The sequence below is a fragment of the Dasypus novemcinctus genome, chromosome 19, assembly GCF_030445035.2.
Source record: "Dasypus novemcinctus isolate mDasNov1 chromosome 19, mDasNov1.1.hap2, whole genome shotgun sequence".
NCBI classification, from domain to species: domain Eukaryota; kingdom Metazoa; phylum Chordata; class Mammalia; order Cingulata; family Dasypodidae; genus Dasypus; species Dasypus novemcinctus.
Genome location: NC_080691.1, coordinates 30,022,507 through 30,045,809, shown reverse-complemented (window position 1 = coordinate 30,045,809; position 23,303 = coordinate 30,022,507). Strand labels below are relative to the sequence as shown.

The following is a 23,303-nucleotide window of genomic DNA, read 5'->3' as shown; positions in this document are numbered from 1 at the left end:
GAGCCAAGTACAGAGGAATAAAGAGTATTGAGAAGTGGTGGGGAACAGGACATCACAGGAGTGCACTAAAGGTGATTACATAAGTGACTATCCTTGTTCTTATGAAATGTACATGGAAGAATTAGGTGTTCAAGAAAAATTATGTATACAACCTACTTTTGGATATTTAGATAATATGGGGAGGTGGTTGTTAGGTAGATGACAGATAGATAGGTCGATAGTGTGATGGTTAGGCTATTGTGTCAACTTGGCCAGGTAATTGTACTCAGTTGTTTGGTCAAGCAAGCACTGGGCTAACTGTAATACAAGGGCATTTATGGACTTTAGTCACCGTTGACTTTACTGCAGTGTTAAATCATAGATAGCTGGTTACAATTACATCAGTCAGGGAGATTGCCATCAGTAATGAGTGATGCTTTATCCAATTAGTTGAATGCCTTAAAAGGGGAAGCAATTCCAGCATTGAGTGAGAATTCCCCAGCTCATCTTTGGACAGCCATTGTCTTCCAGAACTCGTCAAGAACCTTCACTTGACTTTCATTGGAGTCCCTGTTTGCAGCCTGCCTGCAGAACCTGGACTTGTGTATCTTCACGGCTGCATGAGAGACTCATAAAATTGCATACTATTGACAGATATCTCTTGTTGACTCTATTTCCCTAGAGAACCCTGACTAAGATAGATAGATAGATAGATAGATAGATAGATAGATAGATAGATAGATAGATAGAAAGAATGATGCAGCAAATGTGGCAAAATGTTAAAAGTTGCTGGATCTGGTATCTGGGTAGGGAATATGTTGTAGTTCTCTGTATGTGTTTTGCATTTTTTTCAGCTTCCAGTATCTTTATCTCTCCTAGAACCTAGATCCAATTAATTATCAAATTTACTCAATATTGATATAATTAAATGAAATAAAAATCTGTATGCAACATATAGCCTTTACTATAGAACCTGGCCTTTTTATAAGGTAGCTTACAAATATTACAAGTTACTCTTTGTTTTTCTGTCCTAATCAAGCATTACAACTGACAGACTACTCCCATAAGCTTTTTATTAAGTACTTAAATCAACTTAAGTGATGACCCCTCCCCTTAGCCATAGGTGAAAAAAGAAATCCTCAATTCCTGTCCTTTAAAAATTCATTTAGCCCTGAACTATCAAGTTCTTATCAAATTTCAGCAGATGGAACACCAGAAATAGATTACGGGCAACTCGAAGTCTGCTGCCTAAGCAATTCAGAATTGATCTTTTAAAAGAAGACTGGTTTCTCATTAAACTTTGTTTTAATGAATCTAAAAATTCTATGGCATATTTTTGGTCAAGTTGTTTCCATTTTAAAAGTACTGCCACACAAAAGAAACAAACGGTCCACAAAACATCCTTCTGAACCAACTTTTTACTATTAAATTTAAATGGCCGATTGAGACAAACAATTCTGAGACTCTTCTTTCACCACTGATTAAGACCGGGGTGACAGTTATTACAGATAACATTCATTTAGCCTTCTGCACTTTCCGGGGAGACGTGGTGCCCTTGCCAGCTCCAGCAGCCTTCTTGTCCACTGCCTTAATGACTCCCACAGCAACTGCCTGTCTCACATCAGAAAGAGGACAACGACCCAGAGAAAGAGAGTCAGAGTAGCTTTCAACACCCATGGGCTTGCCAGGAGCCACATCAATGAAGGCAGCATCACCAGATTTCAAGAATTTGGGGTCAGCTTCCATCTTCTTACCAGAACAGTGACCAATCTTTTCTTTCTGCTCAGCAAACTTGCAAGCAGTGTAAGCTGGGTGACGCTCCATCGCAGGTGCATAGCCAGCACTGATTTGGCCTGGGTGATTCAGAATAATCATCTGAGCAGTGAAGCCAGCTGCTTCCGTTGGTGGGTCATTTTGCTGTCACTAGCCACGGTGTCATGATGAACATCTTTTATAGGCACATTGTGGACATTGAAGCCCACATTGTCCCTAGGAAAAGCCTCACTCAAAGCTTCATAGTGCATTTCAACAGACTTTACTTCAGTTGGAACGTTGACTGGAACAAAGATAACCACCAGGCTTGGTTTGAGAATTCTGGCCTCCACTCAGCCCATGGGGATGGTACCAATGCTACCAATTTTTGTAGACATCTTGGAGAGGCCGATGCAAGGGCTTGTTAGCAAGACGAATAGGCGGCAGGATGCAATCCAGAGCTTCAAGCAATGTGATTCCACCGGCATTGTCATCCTAAGGGATGACTTTCCATCCCTTGAACCAAAGCATGTTAGCACCTGGCCCCTGAATATTATCACCATTCCTACCAGAAATTGGCACAAATGCTACTATGACAGTGTTTTTTTGTTTTGTTTTGTTTTTTTAAGATTTATTTTATTTTATTTCTTTCCCCTCCCCTTCCCCCCCTCCCCCGCCCCGGTTGTCTGTTCTCTGTGTCTATTTCCTGTGTCTTCTTCTTGGTCTGCTTCTGTTGTCAGTGGCATGGGAATCTGTGTTTCTTTTTGTTGTGTCATCTTGTTGTGTCAGCTCTCCGTGTGTGCAGCACCATTCTTGGGCAGGCTGCACTTTCTTTCATGCTGGGCGGCTCTCCTTATGGGGCGCACTCCTTGCACATGGGGCTCCCCTACGCAGGGGACACCCCTTGCGTGGCAGGGCACTCCTTGCACACATCAGCACTGCACATGGGCCAGCTCCACACGGGTCAAGGAGGCCTGGGGTTTGAACCACGGACCTCCCTGTGGTAGACGGACGCCCTAACCACTGGGCCAAGTCCGTTTCCTGGTTACATTTTTTTTTTTTTCAGATCCTTCTTTTACTCCTCCAGGGAGAATTAATCATTGCCTTCTCTGTACTTCTATGTACTTTGTACAAGCTCGTAGTATCATACTTTCATTGTTGTGCTTAAGTGAGGGGTGGGGTTTAAATTCAAAATAACCAATAACAGTATGGAATGTTGACCAGACAAATCTTAACTTGGAAGATTGAGATGCTCTAGTGTGTGATTTGTGGGGCTAGTCCTCCTCAGGAGGGGCTCTGGGTAGCTGTAGCAGGGGGTGGAGGGAAGGAATATGGTTTCTGGAGGAGCAACTCTTTACTAACTGGTAGAGAAATAATTCAACATTTTAATAACCAGTGTAGCCATACTAGTGAATAGTAGTGGCTGAATAGTAGCTGTTTGTGTGGCAGCATGGGTGTGTGTGTGCGTGTGTGTATGTGTGTGTGTGATTCAAAACCTCTTTATAGTTAGTAGCTTCATCCAGCTCACTCACTGAGCTTTGGACTGACTATTAGGAAATAGCAACACTGACAGATTCATGTGCTAGCTCCTTTCCCTTTTTTTCTACCTCTCTTGCAAATATGACTGGGCAGGTTTCTTGAGTTAACTGAGGAAGAGGGCAATGGGATTCCCTTGAATGTTAGTTTATAATGCAGATTCCAGGATCCCACCCTAAGCCCATGAAATTAGAACTTCTGGGGTGGGAACCAGGATTCTGTAATAAGTTCCTCTAAGTGATTCTGACACATGTTTAAGTTTAGGGACCATTGGTTTATGATGGTTTTCAGATCTGGTTGCAGGTTGGAATTATCTGGAGAGTTAAAAAAAACACGGATTACCAGACCCTGCCCTAAACCAATTAAATCAGAATCCCTGCGGATGGGGCCCAGGAATCCTTTTTTTTTTTTTAAATACCTCCCCGATTCTGGTTTGCAGTTTAGATTGAGAACAACTGGCTTAGGAAATTCTTAAACTGGTTAAACAGCTCCTGAACAATGGACTTGAATGTTTGCTGTAGTTAATAGGTAATTTTGTCTCTGGAATTGATCTTATATTTTGCTTTTTTTGTGTGTTGAGATGGAAGAAAACTCCTTCCTGTTTTGACCGCTGTCGGTGGGAAACTGCTCAGCAAGTCATGAATTTCTGTTCCGTGCTAAGCATGCTGATTACTAAGGTCTGAAGATTGTCTTGAGTGTGGGCAGAGCTGAGTCTGCCTACTTGTCATTCACTGGGTTCATGTTAATCAGTGGGTCAGATGACTTTGAGCCTGTCTGCAGTACCTGGTGTTTATGGACTGCTTGCCATGCCTGCTTGTGAAATTACATTCATTTTTTACTCCCCAGTTCATGGGAGAAAAATAAGGCACAGAAATTTAAGGGAGATGCTCCAGGCTTTGCAAGTATCAAAGTCAAGAATAGAGTCTCTGAATCCAGGTTATACAACACAAAGTGGTGAGCTGATAACTTTCTAATCAATTGGACATTGAGAATAAGTATTTTGGATGATTTAGGCCCTTGCCTTCATCTACCATCCTTGTTTTCTTTTAAAATTTTCATTATGCAAGTTGAATGCACAGGCCAAATTTATTACTTAATCACTATTGTCTAATTTACTAATGTAGACCTAATCTAATGGAACAGGATAAATGCTCACTGTTATAAGTATGACCTAGACCTGAATTACACAGGTGTTTCCATAGCTGGAGCCAGCAAGAGTCAATTGTGTGCATGTCTTCCCAATTGCACGTTCAATGACATCGCGCTGGTAGCTTGAAATTAGCCACAATGGGAACGTATATACCACGAAAACTGGGAAACACAACCAATCAGGTTGTGGGTTTTTTGGTGTATGTGCTTGTTTTGTTTTTTCCTTTAATCCCAGAGAGCCAGTTGTTAAGCATTTACCATCATTCCATTGAAGCTAGATCACATAGAAATTTATCTGACTCTTCAGGCTTTCCGAAGTGAAATAAACCTGCTAACATGATAAGAAAGATTGATCTGAACATCATCTTTGGTATATTCTACAATAGGCTTTCTTTTTAATGCAGTCTACAAAATGTAACCTTTCTCAATGTGAGGTTATTTCTCACTCTTCAGATTGGTTTAAATGAATGATGGAAATGTTCAAATTGACAAGGGTGAGGGGAAGAGGAGACTCTCACCCACTGGTATTGAGAATATAAATAGTACAGTCTTTCTGAAGTGTAATTGACAAAATCATATCAAAAGCCCTAAGGTCTGCCTTCCTTCAGAATTTATCCTAAGGAATAATTAGAGATGTATACAATATTATATGCTTAAAAATGTTCAGTGTAGCATTATTTACACCAGCGGTCCTTAATGTTGCTTGCAGGTTGCATATTAGATTCACCAAGGAATTAAAAACAGTCTATCAGTAGTTTTCAACCAGGGCAGTGGGGGTGGGGAAGAAGGAGACATTTTGCCCCCAGGGAATATTTGCCAATGTTTAAATACATTTTTTGTTGTCACAATTCAGGGAGGTGGGTGCTACTGGCATCTAGTATATAGAGGCCAAGGAATTTTGCCAAACATCCTATAATGCACAGGAAGTCCATTCCCCCCCCCCCCCCCCCCGCCTCCTCCCAAATTATCAGGACCAAAATATTGCTGAGATTGTACATTGCAGTATATTGATGTCTGGGCCCCACTTGAGACCAATTACATCATGATGGATCTCTGGGGAGATCATCAGTATTTAAATAACAACCAGAGTCACTGATTTTCATTTTCAAGAAATTGGAAAGAACTTAATAATAAGATACCAATTTCATAAATTGTGGCATACCTTTATAATAGAATACTATGCAGCCTATTAAAAAATTCTTTCATTAGTAAAACATATGGTTTCCTTAGCAACAAAGAGCTTAGACATCAATAAGAAAAAGATAAACAATCCAGCAGAAGATTGCAAAGGACATGGGAAGGCATCTCTCAGGAAAAAAAATCCAAATGAGATATATATATATGCAAACACACACATAAAATCATAATCAAGTTCACTTGCAATAAGAGAGATGCAAATTGAAACACTGAAATATAATTTTCCACCTATCAGATTAAAAACAGTGAAAAAAATTGATAATATATAGCGTTGGCAAAGGATAGAGAAGTAGGCGCTCTCATATGCTTTTAGTGAAGCAAAGGTTGGCACATCCTTTTTGGAGGGCAATTTGGCAGTATCTTACAAAATTTAAAACACATTATTCTGTACCTGTTTTAGTTTCCTAGATACTAAAACAAATACCATACAATAGGTTGGCTCAGACAACAGGAGTTTATTGACTCATGGTTTGAAGCTAAAAAAAAGTCCAAAATAAGGCTCCAGCAAGGCAGTGCTTTCTCTCTGAAGACTGCGGCGTTCTGGGGTTGGCTGCAGGCATTCATTGGTCCTTGACTTTTCTGTCACATGGCAATGCACATGGCAGCGTCTTCTACTTTCTCTTCCCAGTTCTGGTGACTTCTGGTTTCTGGCTGACCCCTGTGCTTTCTTTCTGTCTAAATTTCATTATGCTTATAAAGGACTTCATCCACATTGGAATGCGACCACCTTCATTCCATTTGGGCACACCTGAACTGGTAACATCTTCAAAGAGCCTATTTACAAATGGGTTCGCATCCACAAGACAAAGGTTGGGACCTGAATATGCCTTTTGTGGGGACATGATTTAGTCCCAAATGATATCTTATTGACTTACTAATTCTGTAGTTTTACAAAAATATATAGAATTAATAAGTCAAAAGAGATATGTGTTTTAAATTTTATTAGATATTGCCAACTGGACCTCCAAATATATGGATAGATGGATAGAAAGATATAAAGAGGGAAAGAGAGGGGAGGGGGAGAAAGAACATTGAGTCAGTATGTGTAATATCAAAGAACTTGAAATGATCAAAGTGTCTTTCAAGTGGAAACAAGTGAAAAATTGATATTGCATACCAATACAATAAAACACCATGCAGCCATAGAAAGATGTCTGAAATAAATTTTAACATTAAATAATATTGGGAAGCATACTTGGCCCAGTGGTTAGGGCATTCATCTACCACATGGGAGGTTCGCAGTTCAAACCCTGGGCCTCCTTGACCCGTGTGGAGCTGGCCCATGCGCAGTGCTGATGTGCGCAAGGAGCGCCCTGCCACGCAGGGGTGTCCCCCGCGTAGGAGAGCCCCACCCACAAGGAGTGTGCCCCATAAGGAGCGCCGCCCAGCGCGAAAGAAAGTGCAGCCTGCCCAGGAACGGTGCCGCACACACGGAGAGCTGGCACAACAAGATGACGCAACAAAAAGAAACACAGATTTCTGTGCCTCTGACAACAACAGAAGTTGGACAAAGAAGACGCAGCAAAATAGACACAGAGAACAAGACAAATGGGGCGGGTGGGGAGGGTGGGGAGGAAGAGAAATAAATAAATAAATCGTAAAAAAAAAATTAATAAGTTGCGGAACAATAACATAGGGTGATTCCATTTGTGTATAAACAGAATAATCTGGAAGGATACCCAAGAAAAATTTAGCAGTAAGAATGGGATGAAATTGTTTTCCCCCTACTCTTCTGTACTATTTGGAATTTTTACCATGAGCATGTAGTTTTGCATAATTTAAAATTATTTGAGTGAATTGTATTATATAAACATTTTTGTAGAAGAATAGTAAACAAATAATAATATCTTTGATATTATTATTAAAGGACTAACTTCAGCTTCAAAACAGTTCATTGGTACAGATTCATTTTTAAAACATTCATAGACAAAGACTGGAAAGTACATACAACAAAATGTTCCACTGTTTGGAAGATTCGTGTTTTCTTTATGGTTTGTGCCTTTCTCTAGTTTCTGAATTTTCTGCAATGAGCTTGTGATTCTTCTGTAATTAGAAAAATTTACAACCTAAAATAAATGCTATTTTCTCCTGAAAGTGCATTGCATGTAACTACTAGGATACTAGGATGTTGTGCATAGTTCTAGCACGGTAAAGTGCAAAATTAATTTGACTGTTAGTACAATATTTTGCCAGGCATCTGTGGTGAGACTGGGAAGTGGATCAGCTGAACACTGACCCTGCGAGCCCCTCGTTAAAAATGGCTACTTCCTCCGCACATGGCTCCCAGATGCACTGCAGTTTTGGACCCATTTACTTAATGTGAAAAGTTTTTCTGCCGCAGAAATTCATTGTTATCTCAAATTTATAGAGAAAATATTTTCTTCGCACGGAGCAGAGTGCCAATATCTCAAAAGGGAAGCAGAATCCTGAGTCCTTCCTTCAATATGTATTTTTTGGACACCACCTTATGCTTAGTTCCAGTGGCTAAGGGACAGACAAGGTCTTAAAAAGATGACACTCTAGAGGTGGTGAGAAAGATGACAAACTAGTAAACAGATAAACCAGGCGGTTAAAGACAGTAAAAAAATGCTATTTATTGGGAGAGAATAAATAACTTGGGGTGGCCAGTTTTGGATTGTGCAGTCACCCATAGGAGGGCACATTTGAACCAAGAAATGAATTGCAAGATGGAGCTAGTCATCTTCAGGGCTAGAGGAAGAGTGTTCCAGGCAGAGGGAATGGCAAGTGCAAAGGCCCTGTGATAGGAATATGCTTGGTGTATTTGAGAAATAGAAAGAAGGCCAGTGTGGCTTTTGAGTGGTGAGTGAGGAAAAGTGGAGGAGAGGAGATGGGGAAAGTGGGTAATGTTCAAGCAGGTCTTGTTGGTCATTGGTAAAAAGTTTGAATTTTATTATAAGTTTAAAACCAGCAACAGTACAACAGCTTATGCTTACTGTGTACCTACTATGTGTAGGTATTATTCTAAGCATTTTAATAGTATTATTTTATTTAATCACTACAATAACCCTATGGAACAGGTATTATTATTATCCTGATTTTTCAGGTAAAATAATAAAGGTATTGAGAACTTAACTTCATATTACACAGGTAATAAGTGGCTAACTGGGATTTGCACTCTGGCGATTGAACTCTGAACCCCACATTGCCTTACTCTATGTACAGTTCAATGGGTCAATCAGATGAACCCTATATCTAATTTCTTTAAAAAGATTTATTGTATTCATCCTCACCCCTCACTGCCTGTGCTCCATTCTGCTCTCTGTGCACCAGTCTGCTCTCTCTGTCCATTCACTGAGTGTTCTTCTGTGTCTGCTTTTCTTCTTTTTAGAAGGCATCAGGAACAGATCCTGGGACCTCTGACGTGGGAGAGAGGCATTCAATTGCTGAGCCACCTCAGTTCCCTGATTTCTTGTGCCTCTCATTGTCTTTCCGTGTCTCTTTTTTGTTGCATCATCTTGTTATGTCAACTCATGGCGTGGGCTAGCTCATTGTGGTGTGGGTCAGCTCTCTGTGGCATGGGCCAACTTGCCTTCACCAGGAGGACCTGGGAACCAAACCCAGGACCCCTTGTATGGTAGCCAGGAGCCCAATCGCTTGAGCCACATCCGCTTACCTAATTTAACCTGCAAGAAAAGCTTGTTACAAACTGTCCAATCTTTGCAACAGGGTTTACTTTCCTGCTAGCTTGTGGTTAGATGGGATCATGCAACATGCTTCAGACAATGGCTTGTGAGTGGAAATGACATTAAATCTGGTGGGACATTTCAGAATAGTCCATGATTTACCATTCCTTCTTTTTTCTCTTTGGCATGGCAATCAAAAGCTTTCAAGATACTGGCCATTCCATCAGCCTGAATCCCTGTATGGCCATGATCAGAGCCTCTTGTCAACACAAGATGGATATTTCATAAGAGCAAGAAATAAACCTTCATAGGATGAAGCCATTAAGATTTTGAGATTGTTACCTTGGTATAAATTAGCCCCGTGATTTTAAACTTGTGCATGTATCATAAGCTCCTGGAGGGCTGGTTAAAACACCAAGTTTCTGATTCAGTAGGTCTGGGTGGGGCCCAATAATTCACATTTCCAGTAAGTACCCAGGTGGTGCTGATGCTGCTGGTCCATCACTTTGGGAAACCACTGACCTAGTCTATCCTTACCAATTCAATATGATCCTGAGAAAACCAAAAGGCAGGCAAAGTTTATTCATTCTTTTACTTATTCATTCATTTACTCTCAGAAATATTTACTAAAAGTCCCAGGCACTAGCCTAGGTGCTGCATACTCAGTGATACAGACATGGTTCATGCTCTGAAGTCTCTTAAACTAGTGATTAGAATCTCTGCCTTATTCCAAACCCAGTATTTCATCCTATCATGAAATAAAGAAAAATTAACAATACCTTAGTTACTATTTATTACCCCTTTCAGTACCTTCTAAGGAGATAACCTTAGCCTTAGCAATAACTCTCAGACTCTTTCTTCATGGATGAGTTTGTATTTATAAGTTTGGAGAGAGAAGTTTCAATAGGGGAGAGGAATTTGATAGGCCCTTAGCACTGTGAGGAGGCAACAGAAAAAGGGAGCATGCCTTGTGGCAGCTGGAGGAAGAAAGAAATGGCTAAGAAGGAAGTGACTGTGGAGGTAAGGTAGACATTGTGATGTCCTGCTCAGAACCCCTTCAAGAATGAAGTACTTTCTCCAACAGTTGCTGGGAGTTCTGTTGGTTGACAGCCCTCAGCAGTCGCCTCCCTATGGGGACTGCCTCTCCTAAAGACCGTGCCTTGCCCAAGGTCACACCTCCTTTCTGGGATGCCCACATCCGATGACTTATTGTTAGGGGTCATAAGGGCCAGGCCCCTTGGGACAACTTTGAAGGACCAGCGAAGCTCCAGAGCTCCCCATCGGCTGAGGTCTTTGATGGGATTGCATCATAGCTCAGCTTCTCCAATCCTGCTTCTTTCTCCTCTCTTCCGCAGCTTTGATGTCAAGAGCACTCTCTAATAAATGCCCTGTACCCAATCCTCTCAGAGTCTGCTACCTGGGAACCCAGTCCATGACAGGGGGATTTTAAATTGTCTGCTGTGGGATGAATAATTTAAACCTCTTCCTCTTCCCTTTCAAAAGCTTAGGTAAAAATTGCATTGCTCGCTAATGTTTTTGTGAGACAGTATTCTTATCTGGAAAAGCTTGAAGGGGAAAAATAAAGTGACAGCTGACCACCTTAAGAATGGAAATGCCCAGTGCTGGGCATGTAGTAGGCATTTAATAAATGCTTGTTGAACTAAACTGAACTGAATGCTAATAAAAGGGAAAGGGAAAGTTTACTGAGTTATCTTAGGAGAACTGCTTGATTTATTTTCTTTGACCCTGGGCATGTGAGCACCCACTAATTTGCATACTTATTCATGGTATTGATTCTGCTTGTGGAGCTGTGGAAGCAGCAGTATTCATTTTTGGACAATTTTAATAACTCTTTAAGAGTCAGCCACTAATGAGGTCCTTGCTCTATGTCACTATAATACATGTCCTGATTATTTAAACTAGATTTATAATTTTAAAATGCCCTTGAACCCCCCTCCCCATTTTTTGGCTGCTCATCCTGGTCCCTCAGGAGCTCCTGGTTCTATATTTAGGTGTCTAGGCAGGTTGATTTACAAAGGTGATTTAAGAGCTCAGCAAAGCATCCAATATGCATGTGCTTGCTAGTGCTGTGATGCTCTTGTCTTGTCATCCTACAGTTGAATACATCACCATCACATGCCTCAACTTGTCTTCCCATAAAATGGAGCTTACACTTCCTTTTTGTAAGTTAGCAATAAGAGAAGAAACTTAATCTGACCACATCTTACAAGCTCAGATATTCTTTTGTTATAACCTAGTCACAGTTGGAGGTCCAAAATCATTCCTAAATCCTATAAGTTGAGCCCTTGGATCAACATTGTACATAGGGAAGTTGTTTATAAGTGGTTAGAGTTTTTTTTTTAAAAAGATTTATTTATTTATTTAATTCCCCCCCCCTCCCCGGTTGTCTGTTCTCGGTGTCTATTTGCTGCGTCTTGTTTCTTTGTCCGCTTCTGTTGTCGTCAGCGGCACGGGAAGTGTGGGGGGCACCATTCCTGGGCAGGCTGCACTTTCTTTTCACGCTGGGCGGCTCTATTCACGGGCGCACTCCTTGCGCGTGGGGCTCCCCTACGCGGGGGACACCCTTGCGTGGCAGGGCACTCCTTGCGCACATCAGCACTGCGCATGGGCCAGCTCCACACGGGTCAAGGAGACCCTGGGTTTGAACCGCGGACCTCCCGTGTGGTAGACGGACACCCTAACCACTGGGCCAAGTCCGTTTCCCTAGAGATATTTTTTTTTTTAAATGTTTTTGTAGGTTTTAAGAGCCTAGAATGAGAATTAGTCACTCACCTTGTTTGACCCTTCCTACCTCTTAAAATTTAGAGACCCATGGGAATGATTTTCAAAGACTAGGTGAAAACAAACATTTCCAGCCAATCAGGAAATTTATTGAACTTCTGCTTGTGTCGAGCTCTCTGATAGGTTCTACAAAAGGACTTGGAGAAGAGGTGTGGTTTCTATAACTGAAGGGGCTCGTGCAGGGTCTGTGAATACTTTTTTTTTTTTTAAGATTTATTTATTTTTATTTATTTCTCTCCCCTTCCGCCACCACCCCGGTTGTCTGTTCTCTGTGTCTATTTGCTGCGTCTTCTTCTTTGTCCACTTTTGTTGTTGTCAGCGGCACGGGAATGTGTTTCTTTTTGTTGCATCATCTTATTGTGTCAGCTCTCCGTGTGTGTGCGGCACCATCCTGGGCAGGCTGCACTTTCTTTCGTGCTGGGCGGCTCTCCTTATGGGGCGCACTCCTTGCGCATGGGGCTCCCCTACATGGGGACACCCCTGCATGGCAGGGTGCTCCTTGCACTCATCAGCACTGCGCATGGGCCAGCTCCACTTGGGTCAAGGAGGCCCGGGGTTTGAACTGCGGACCTCCCATGTGGTAGACGGACGCCCTAACCACTGGGCCAAGTCCGCTGCCCTGTGAATACTCTTTGAAGTGTCAAGTGAGACTGCAGAGTTTGTTTTGGGAGTTAAGTCATCTCCATTGGCAAATGGCATGATGCTCCCCATTTGGTTATCCCCTACCCCAAAGTAGCAGGTAATCCTTATAAGGGAAGGTTATCAGTATTTTTTTTTATTGCATCCTAGCTCATATGGCTTAAACAATACAGAGAGTTTCTTATTTATTTGCTCACATTACTGAAGGTACATACCTTAATAAGCTTCAGGTAAGGCTTGATCCAGTAGCCCACAGAATGTCACCAAGCACCTTCTTTGCTTCTGGCTCTCCTCTCTAACACCCATAGTTTTTGCACCATTCGCAAATTATACCCAGAGGTCCTCTGATTGCTTGAGATTCTGTCCTTTTTAGTATATCTCACTGTACCATCTACTGTACCATCCAGGGAAAGAAAGAATATATCTTCTGATGTCTCTTACATAAGTCCTAGGGTTCACTCTCTTTTACTCACCCGAATCCAGCAATTTTCCAATTCCTGAACCAATCACCATGTTAGGAGATGAGAACCAGGAACCAGAAAGCTCTCAAGTGCTGAACATCTTCTCTCAGTCTCTCTTTTTTAGATGCTACACAGTCGCTCATTTCTCTCCCCTCAGCATTTCTGCTTCATTCTTGTTTTCTGCACACCAATTTCCTCTGTTTTTCTCTGTGTGTGATGGAAGGTAATCATCCTCAGTTCTTGAGTTTACATGGCCTCATTCAAGGGATAGCAGAGCCTCACGGAGTCTCATGTCCCAATTTCATGTCCTCAGAGAAATAACTTGATTTGGCTTAGTGGGGTCTGTTTTTACTCCTGATCCCATCAGATGAGTCAAGAAGTTGGGATCACATTGTATAGATATGGTCAAAAAGGCCACCAGTGGGGTTAGGGGTGGGGACAGGCTAATTCTCACAAACTTGACAGACATTCCAATAAATGTCTACCCCACTTTAAGCAGAGCAGCAAAGTGAATGCATGTCCTTACGTTTGGGAAAGGTCTCTGACTCTATAGACCCAATACATGTATTAATTAGGATTCTTTGGTTGCAGGTGACAGGAATCAACTCTGGTGAACCCAAGGGGGATAAAGATATATCTGCCATCACCCTGTACCATCTCTCTATCTATCTATATCTATCTACCTATCCATTTATAGAGAAAAATGGAGTCCCAGGACAGTGTTTAGAGTGGTCACGGTCACATGCTGTGGTGCATCATTACACTAATGGCCCTCAATTAATCATACTTTCCTCTGCCCATCCCACTTTGCAGTGTGATGTTGCTGCTCCTCCCACTGAGAGATGGAGTCTCTTTATCTACTCCCTTGAGTTGGAGTGGACCTTATGACTTGCCTAACCAATAGATGTGGCAGAATAATGTTGTGTGAGTTCCAAAGCCCAGGTCTTTGGAGGCTTGCTGATTCAACTGGGCTCTGAGAGCACCATACTTTAAGGAAGTAGGTCTAGCCTACTGGAGAATGAGAGGAAAACTGAGGCTCCCTAGCTGACAGCTGGCACCCACTACCAAATGTTGAGTGTGACCATCTTGGACCTTCTAGCCCAGCTAATGCTCCTGCTTAATGCAGTCTTGTGATAAGCCTAGGTGAGAACAGCAAGTCTGCTCAAATAGTTAACCCATGGAATCATAAGAAATTAAATAATCATTGCTTTAAGCCTCTAAGTTTGTGCTTGTTTGTTACAAAGTAATAGATAACCGAAACACATGCCTACCCTCTGGAGTTAGAGAGGAAGTGTCTGCCAGGAGGGGCCTATAGAAGCTCCTTTTGGCTTCCACAGTGCAAGGGCTGCATACTTGGATACTGCCCCACCAACTCTCTAAAGTAAAGGGCATGATCATCTCAACTGATCCAGAAAAGGTCTTTTGCAAAATCCAACACCCTTTCATGAACAAACAAACAAACACACATACAGAAAACTAGGAATAGATGGCTTTCTCAACATGATAAAGGACATTTATGAAAAACCCACAGATAACATTGTATTTAATGGTGAAAGACTGAAAGCTTTCCCCCTAAGATAAGGAACAAGATAAGGGTGCCTGCTTTCACCACTGCTATTCAACACTCTACTGGAAGTTCTAGCCAGAGCAATGAGGCAAGAAAAAGAAATAAAAGGCATTCAAATTGGAAATGAAGAAGTAAAACTATCTCTATTTGCCCGACATGATCCTATATAGAGAAAATCCAAAAGAATCCACAAGAAAGCTACTAGAACTAATAAATTAATTCAGCAGAGTTGCAAAATACAAAATCAACATACAAAAATTAGTTAGGCCATGCTCTCTCCGCCTGGCTTTCTTGGGGAGCAGGGACTGACATACAATATTGCGGCACCAGAATGAATGCACCAACAGTGTTCTGAAGTCTTATTTAAATGTTCCTGGTCTATGAGAAAGGAATAGAAGAAGTCATGGCACTCCCTTTTCAAAAAGAGCTGGAGAAATACAAGAATATCAATGAAGATAAGCTTCTTGGCAAACTCTCAGAAGAGGAACTGAAAGAGTTGGAAAATGTTCTTGATGACCTAGATCCTGAGAGTGCACTGCTGCCAGCTGGATTACAGCAGAAAGACCAGACACAGAAAGCAGCCACTGGCTCATTTGACCACGAGCACCTCCTCATGTACCTGGAGAAAGAGGCCTTGGAACAAAAAGACAGGGAAGACTTCGTGCCCTTTACTAGAGAAAAGAAACGAGAGTCTTTATCCCTAAAGAAAAGCCTGTAGAAACTCGTAAAGAAGAAAAAGTGACCCTCGACCCAGAATTTGAGAAGCTTTGGCCAGCGCCTCCCACACTGAACTCTACAATCTTACAACTGTTCTTGGAGGACACAATATGCTCAACAATCCTAAGTCTGATGAAGAAACGACCAGCACTAAAAGTGCAAAGGGCCTATAAGAAATGTGGTCAAAGGGGAAAAGGTCAAGCCAATATTTGAGGAACCATCTAATCCCACAAATGTGGAAGTAGGTCTTCAGCAGATGAAAGCCAGCGATCCCGGCCTGCAAGAAGTCAACCTCAACAACATTATGAACATTCCAATTCCACCCCTGAAGGAATTTGCCAAGTCCCTGGAGACCAACACTCATATAAAGAAGTTCAGCCTGGCTGCAACCCACAGCAATGACCCTGTGGCAATTGCTTTGGCAGATATGCTGAAAGTAAACAAGACCTTGAAGATTCTAAACATAGAATCCAATTTTATCACTGGACCTGGAATCCTGGTCCTGGTCAAGGCACTGAAAGAAAATGATACCCTGACAGAAATCAAGATCGACAACCAGAGACAACAGTTGGGATTGGCTGTAGAAATGGAAACTGCCCAGATACTCGAGGAGAATTCAAGGATCCTCAAGTCTGGATACCAGTTTACCAAACAAGGCCAAGAACAAGGGTGGCAGTAAGAAGCAAGCTGAAGGAGACCAAAGGTAAACTTCCCACAAGAAGAGAAGTTTCACCAAGGCAGCTGTTAAATGGCCATTTAAAAACAAACAAAAACTCTTCTTCCCAGTCAGGACCGTTTTATGAAAGGTCGTTCATTTCCATTAACCACACAACTAATTATTTGTTTTTCTTTTTTAGCACTGCTTATTTATCTTGGATTTTTAATATATAAAATTGTTTTATTTGCTCTTGGGCACCTCTAACAACTTGGACAAGTGGACTCAAGCAGATCTTAGAGAGTGCAACAGTTGAAAATGATTTTACCCACTTTCATATGGGGTTGTCTTGCTTTTATTATGTGAACTTTTTTTAAATCACCGAAAAGAAATTACTATATAAAATGTGTTTTTAACTGTTGTTATGATAGAGGCCTATCTCTGTTTACATGCCTAGGTTTGAGTAAGGTTGAAGTCATCAAAGTGTTCTGCTGACCAGATACAAAGTTAGTATTGCCAGTCTTTCTTAGGGTAAGAAAATATAACCAACTTAGCAAATTCTCCCTTAGTGAGAGAAAAATCATCAAGTGCACATGCCCCATTGATCGAAGATCAGTGGTATCATCTTTGTAAAAGCTAGACAGCATTATGACACTTAAAACACAGCATTAGCAAATAAGTATAAAATATTTATTGACCCACGAATATAGTTTCAAGCCAGACTCCCAGGTAGCAAAATGAATTATGCCCACCTTTACTGACTATTCAACATAAATTGGGTCTTGAATGTGATTCTGATGAATGACTATTTACGATGCTGTTTTAAAATTTTCCGGACATGATAGGAAATTTTGAAATTTTAGTAATAAGGAGGCTTTAAAACAATACATTCTTAAATAAATTAAAAAAAAGTTAGTTAGGTTTCTACATATCAACAATGAACAATTTGAAAAAGAAGTAAAGAAAACACTTCTATTTACAACAGCATCTAAAAGAACAAAATATTTAGGAATAAGTTTAACCAAGAGGGGTGAAAGATGTGTACACCGAAAACTATAAAACTCTGCTGAAAGGAATTAAAGAATACCTAAATTAATGACAAGACATCCTGCATTCATGAATTGGAAGACTTAATATAGTTAAGATGTCAATAGTGCCCAAAGAGGTTTACAGATTCAATGCAAATCCAGTAGACTTTTTTGCGGAAATGGAAAAGCCAATCCTCAAATTCATGTGGAATTGCAAGGGGCCCTGAATATCCAAAACCATCTTGAAAAAGAACAAGTTGGAGATCTCACATTTCTTGATTTCAAAACTGGCTATAAAGCTACACTAATGAAAACTGTGGTACTGGAATAAGGACAGACATACAGATGAATAGAACAGAATTGTGAGTTCAGAAATAAACCCATACGTCTATGGCCAGTTGATTTTCAAAAAGGGTAACAAGTACCTGTAATGAGATAAGAGTAGTCTGTTCAACAAATGGTGCTAGGAAAACTGGATATCCACATACAAAAGAATGCAGTTGGATTCTTATGGCATACTCAAAATGGATTGTAGTCCTAAATGGAAGTGCTTAAACTATAAAAACTCTTAGAAGGAAACATAGGAGTAAATCTTCATGACCTTGGAATTGGCAGTGGTTTTTTCAGATGGGACACTAAAGCACAAGTAACAACAACAAAAATAGATAAACTGGACTTCATTTTTGAAATTGTGCAAAGGAAACTATCGAGTGAAAAGACAACCCATAGAATGGGAGAAAAATATTTGCAAATTATATAAGGGTCTTGTATACAGAATATATAAAGAACCCACACAACTCAATAATAAAAGACAAACAACCCAATTTTTACAATATGGGCAAAGGATTTGAATAAACATTTCTCCAAGGAAGATATGAAATGGCCAACAAGCACATAAAAAAGATGTTCAATGTCATCTGTCATTAGGGAAATGTAAATTAAAACCACAATGAGATACCACTTCATACCTTCTAGGTTGGCCATAATCAAAAAAAAAAGGAAAATGAGAAGTGTTGGTAACGATGTGGAGATATTGGAACGCTCACACATTACTGGTGGCAACATAAAATGGGGCAGCCACTTTGGAAAACAGGTTGGCACTGCCTCAAAAGTTAAACAAGGGAAGCGGACTTGGCCCGGTGGTTGGGGCGTCCGTCTACCACATGGGAGGTCCGCGGTTCAGACCCTGGGCCTCCTTGACCTGTGTGGAGCTGGCCCATGCGCAGTGCTGATGCGCGCAGGGAGTGCTGCGCCGTGCAGGGCTATCTCCTGCGTGGGAGCCCCATGCGCAAGGAGTGCACCCGTGGGGAGAGCAGCCCAGCGCGAAGAAAAAGTGCAGCCTGCCCAGGAGTGGCGCCGCCCACACTTCCCGTGCCGCTGACGACAACAGAAGCGGACAAAGAAACAAGACGCAGCAAATAGATACAGAGAACAGACAACCAGGGGAGGGGGGGAAATAAATAAATAAATAAATCTTAAAAAAAAAAAAAGTTAAACAAAATTGCCATGTAACACAACAATTCCACTCATATGTATAGACCCCCAAAGAACTGAAAACAGGTATTCTCACAATTACTTGTACACCAATATTGATAGCACCAAAAGACTGAAACAACCCAAATGTTTACCAACAGATGAATGGATAAGCAAAATGTGGTATATCCATACAGTAGAATATTATTCGGCCATAAAAGGACATAAAGTACTGATATGTGTAACAACACGGATGAACCAGGAAAACATTATGCTAAGTGGGAGAAGCCACGCACAAAAAGCCACATATTGTATGCCTTCACTTAAATGAAATGTCCAGAATTGACAAAACTATAGAGATGGAAAGTAGATTATTTGCTCCCAGGGGCTGATCAGAGGTGGGGAATGGAGAGTTACTGCTTAATGGGCATGGGGTTTCCTTTTGGAGTAATACAAATGTCTTGGAACTAGATAGAGGTGGTGGTGAATGTCCTAGATGCTACTGAATTGCACTTTAAAATGGCTAATGGTTAATTTTATGTTATGTTCATTTTACTTCAGGAAAAAAAAAATGCAAGCAAGATGCTGTTAGAAAGAGAGAAATATATACCTGGCAGTCAAAAAACAACAAATGTCCACTCTGTTTTGCTTTGTGCTTCTCAGAAGTAGAACTGTAAAAATACTCAAAGCACCTTTACCATTTTGTCTTAAACCCATAGTTTCGAAATAAATACTATTGGGAAAAACTGGTCTGAATTAAATAGAGAATACAGCCTACGCCATCTGTTGTCCTCCACGTCTTCTCTTGGCCCAATTTGAAAACAAACACACACACACCAAATCACAAGAGAACTGCCAATTTAGAACACATTAAATAAAGAAATACGTAGGATGTCAATGCTGAGTGCACCAAGACAGGATCCAGCACATCTGTTTTGATTGCAGACTAATTATACTCAGCCACTAAATACCCGCAGGCCAGAAGTAGGATTGGCGTCACTTCCTTTTATTAAGTAACCTCTAACCCACTGGTTCTGACTCCAAGATGATTTTGCAGACTTTTGGCAATGTCTGCAGATATTTTTGGTTACCACAGCTGGTGGGGAAGTAGCGTGGTGCTACTGGTATCTAGTAGGTAGTGGCTAAGGATATTGCTGAACATGCTACAATGCATAGGACAGATCCTCATAACAAAGAATTATTCCAACCCAAAATGTCAATGGTGCTGAGTTTGAGAAACCCTAAGCTAATAAGAGAAAGAATTGCCAGATAGGACAAGAGTCATAAGCATGAACCTCCTCCCGGGCCTTAAAACAGTCATAAATAACAACTCTAAAACCTTTCTGTTTACCAGCAATCCCACTCCTGGGTATTTATCCAAGAGAAGTGAAAACATATCTCTAGACGAAGACTTTGCACATGAATGTTCATAGCAGCATTATTCATAATAGTCAAAACAAAGAAGCAATCCAAATGTCTATCAACTGGTGAATAGTAAACAAAATGTGGTCTATCTATCTATACTATCAGCAATAAAGAGAAATGTTGTACTGGTCCTTTCTACAACATGGATGAGCCTCAAAAACATTATGCTCAGTGATAAAAGGGGAGGAGAAATCATTTGCATGGACTGCAATGTTATCATCATCATCATTACTATCATTATTATTCTTTGGTCACATTTGTAGAAACTAAACCTAACAGATACACATGCTACCCTACTCCCAGTCTGTGTGATTCAGGAAAGTTGACCTTCCCTCCTCACCTCTGGATATGGGCATATAATCCTGACTTCAATAACCAGTGGATTCTACCTTCTGACCACTATGATGTATTCAGAGATGAGCATGTGACCCAGTTGGGTTCAATGAGACTCAGTCTTGGATTTTTTGTGGGAACATTGGAAAAGTAAGCCTTCTTTTTCCTCTGTGGCCCCTGAGCTAGTTAAATGGCTGCTGATAGCCATCTTTGTCAGCATGTGGGGAAAGCTCACCTGAGGATGAATCCTGTGCAGAGAAAAGCAGAGCTGAGAGATGGAGAGGGACAGATTCCTGACGATGATATCTGAGCACATGGTTCCATCAATGCCTGAAGACACCCTGTGAGCATCTCAGTAACATGAGCCAATTTATTCCCTCTTAGTTCTTAAGCCTGTATGAATTCGTTTCCTTCACTTATAACCAAAAAGGTATTGACTAATATATGTGAAACAATTAGCAAAGGGGTAATGCAAATCCAAAGGGAGTGACCAATGTATATTGGGTAAAGGGGAGATGTTACATGGAGGAGGCAAAATGGAAGCTGAGTCTTTAAAGGGTGGGTAGAAATTGGGCAGGTGGAGGATGGCTAAGACTGTTTTTCTTTCTCTTAGCCAAGCAGCCAGGGCAGCCTTATTCCTTGTGTGAATCTACCTGCTCCCTCTCCCATTCTGACTACCTGAAACTAATCTTGCTGCTGTGGGACTACAGAGAAAAACAACTTGGACTGCAGGAAAAATGGGAAAAAAGACAACTTCAGACCCTAACTATTGTAAATATCAAACTTGCCCCTGACCTACTCCTCCCTCTAGCTCTCACCCCAGTTACCAGGCACCTGAGAGCCTCCTACCTGGCTGTTCCTTATTTCTCTCCTCCTCTCTCCCAGCCCTCCCAGACTCTAGGTGGCCTATCTACCACAAAGGAAAACATTGCCAAGCAAGTGGTCCTAATAGCAATCTCAGTAAATCCCTCACCCACCTCAGTGCTTACACCCCCTTTACTATCTTCCAGGGCTTTTCTCCAACCCACTCCCAGCCCTGAAAAAGTCCCTTGTTTCAATGGAGTTGAGTTCTACTTTCTCTCCCCTGCTAGAGCAGACTCCTGAATAAAGTTATTTTTGCCTGTTTAATATTTTCTGGTGCAGTTTTTAATTTGACAGTGTACAGGAGGATAAAGGATGTTCCAGGAAGGGAGAAACATAAAAAATAATAATAACAATAACTACTAAGATATAATTTTGATGTGGGTTGGGCACTCTTCTGAATGCATTTAATCCTCATGATAGCCTTCTGTTATTATCACCCCTTTATAGAGATGACTTAGAGAGAAAGATGATAAGTAACAGGCCACAGAGCACACAGCTGGTAAGTGAAAACCAAGATTTGAACCCAGGGAAGCTGATTACAGCACCTACAATTTTACTATCTAAGCTCACTCTCTATGAGAAAAAGCATGGGTGTTTAAATAAGGCATGCTATTTAAAACCAACCATTTCTCGTCCATATTAGCACATTGTGAATGTAACTAACTGCTCTGAATTATATATTTGAATGTGGTTAAAAGGGGAAATTTTAGGTTGTGCATATGTTATTATAATAAAATAATTTTTAAAAAACCCATAAGGCTGTACAATTGTTGAACTCTAATGTAAAGAATGGACTATAGTTAATACAATTATAATAATACTCTTTCATCAGTTATAACAAAGGTACCACACTAATGCAAAGTGTTAATAATAAGAGGGGTGTATTAATTTGCTAGGCTGCCAAAATGTGATGTACCAGAAATGGTTGGCTTTTATAATAAGAATTTATTAACTTACAAGTTTACAGTCCTGAGTCCATAAAAATGTCCAGATCAAGGCATCATCAGGTGATGCTTTCTCCCCAAAGACTGGCTGCTGGCAATCCTGGACTCCTCTGTCACATGGCCAGGCACATTGCGGTGTCTGCTGGTCTTTCCCTTCTCTTCTGGGTTTCACTGCTTTCAGCCCCTGACTTCCACGGCTTTCTCTCTCAGCCTCTGAGTCTCTGTCAGAAGATCCCTCTTTGTATTCATCCCATTTATAAAGAACTCCAGTAAGAATATTAAGATATACCCTGGACTATGTCTTAATTGAAGTAACCTAACCAAAAGTTCCTTAACTGAAGTAAACTTGTCTATCTTCTTATCTTTCAGTTTACCCTTCCTAATAATCTTCATTTCTAAACTCTTCTCCAAATCTCTTGCCCTTGTTTTTTCCTTTCAGGCTGCAGCACCCCATTTAGTATCTCTTGCAAATATCGTCTTTTGGTAACATATTCTATCAGTTTTTGTTTGTCTGTGAAGACTTTGAACTTACCCTCATTTTTGAAGTACCACTTTGCCAGATAGATACAGAATTCTTGGCTGGCAGTTTTTCTCTTTCAGTACCTTAAATACATCATACCATTTTCTTCTTTCCTCCATGGTTGACACTTAATCTTATCAAGTTTCCCTGGTATGTGATGCTTTTCTTTTCTCTTGTTTTCAGAATCCTCTCTTTATCTCTGATATTTATCATTCTGAATAGTAGGTGTCTGGGGGTAAGTCTATTCAGATAGATGGTTTATTCTGTTTGGGGTGTGTTGTCCTTCTTGGCTTTTTTAAAAAGATTTATTTATTTATTTCTCTCCCCTCTCCCCCACCCCAGTTGTCTGCTGTCTGTGTCTATTCTCTGTGTTCTTCTGTGTCTGCTTCTATTCTTGTCAGCGGCACCGGAATCTATGTCTCTTTTTGTTGTGTCATCTTGCTGCATCAGTTCTCTGTGTGTGCAGCACCACTCCTGGGCAGGCTGCACTTTTCTTTCATGCTAGGCGGCTCTCCTTATGGGATGCACTCATTGCACGTGGGGCTCCCCTATGTGGGGGACACCCCTGTATGGCACGGCATTCCTTGTAGGCATCAGCACTGCACGTGGGCCAGCTCC

General features: G+C 41.1%; 2 pseudogenes; one reads left to right on the top strand and one right to left on the bottom strand.

The window, feature by feature from the left end:
- Nucleotides 1-1,494: 1,494 nt before the first annotated feature.
- On the bottom strand, nucleotides 1,495-13,211 carry LOC101411937 (elongation factor 1-alpha 1 pseudogene; annotated as a pseudogene).
- A 1,918-nt stretch (nucleotides 13,212-15,129) lies between these two features.
- Nucleotides 15,130-16,122, top strand: LOC101412365 (tropomodulin-2 pseudogene; annotated as a pseudogene).
- The last annotated feature ends 7,181 nt before the right edge of the window (nucleotides 16,123-23,303 follow it).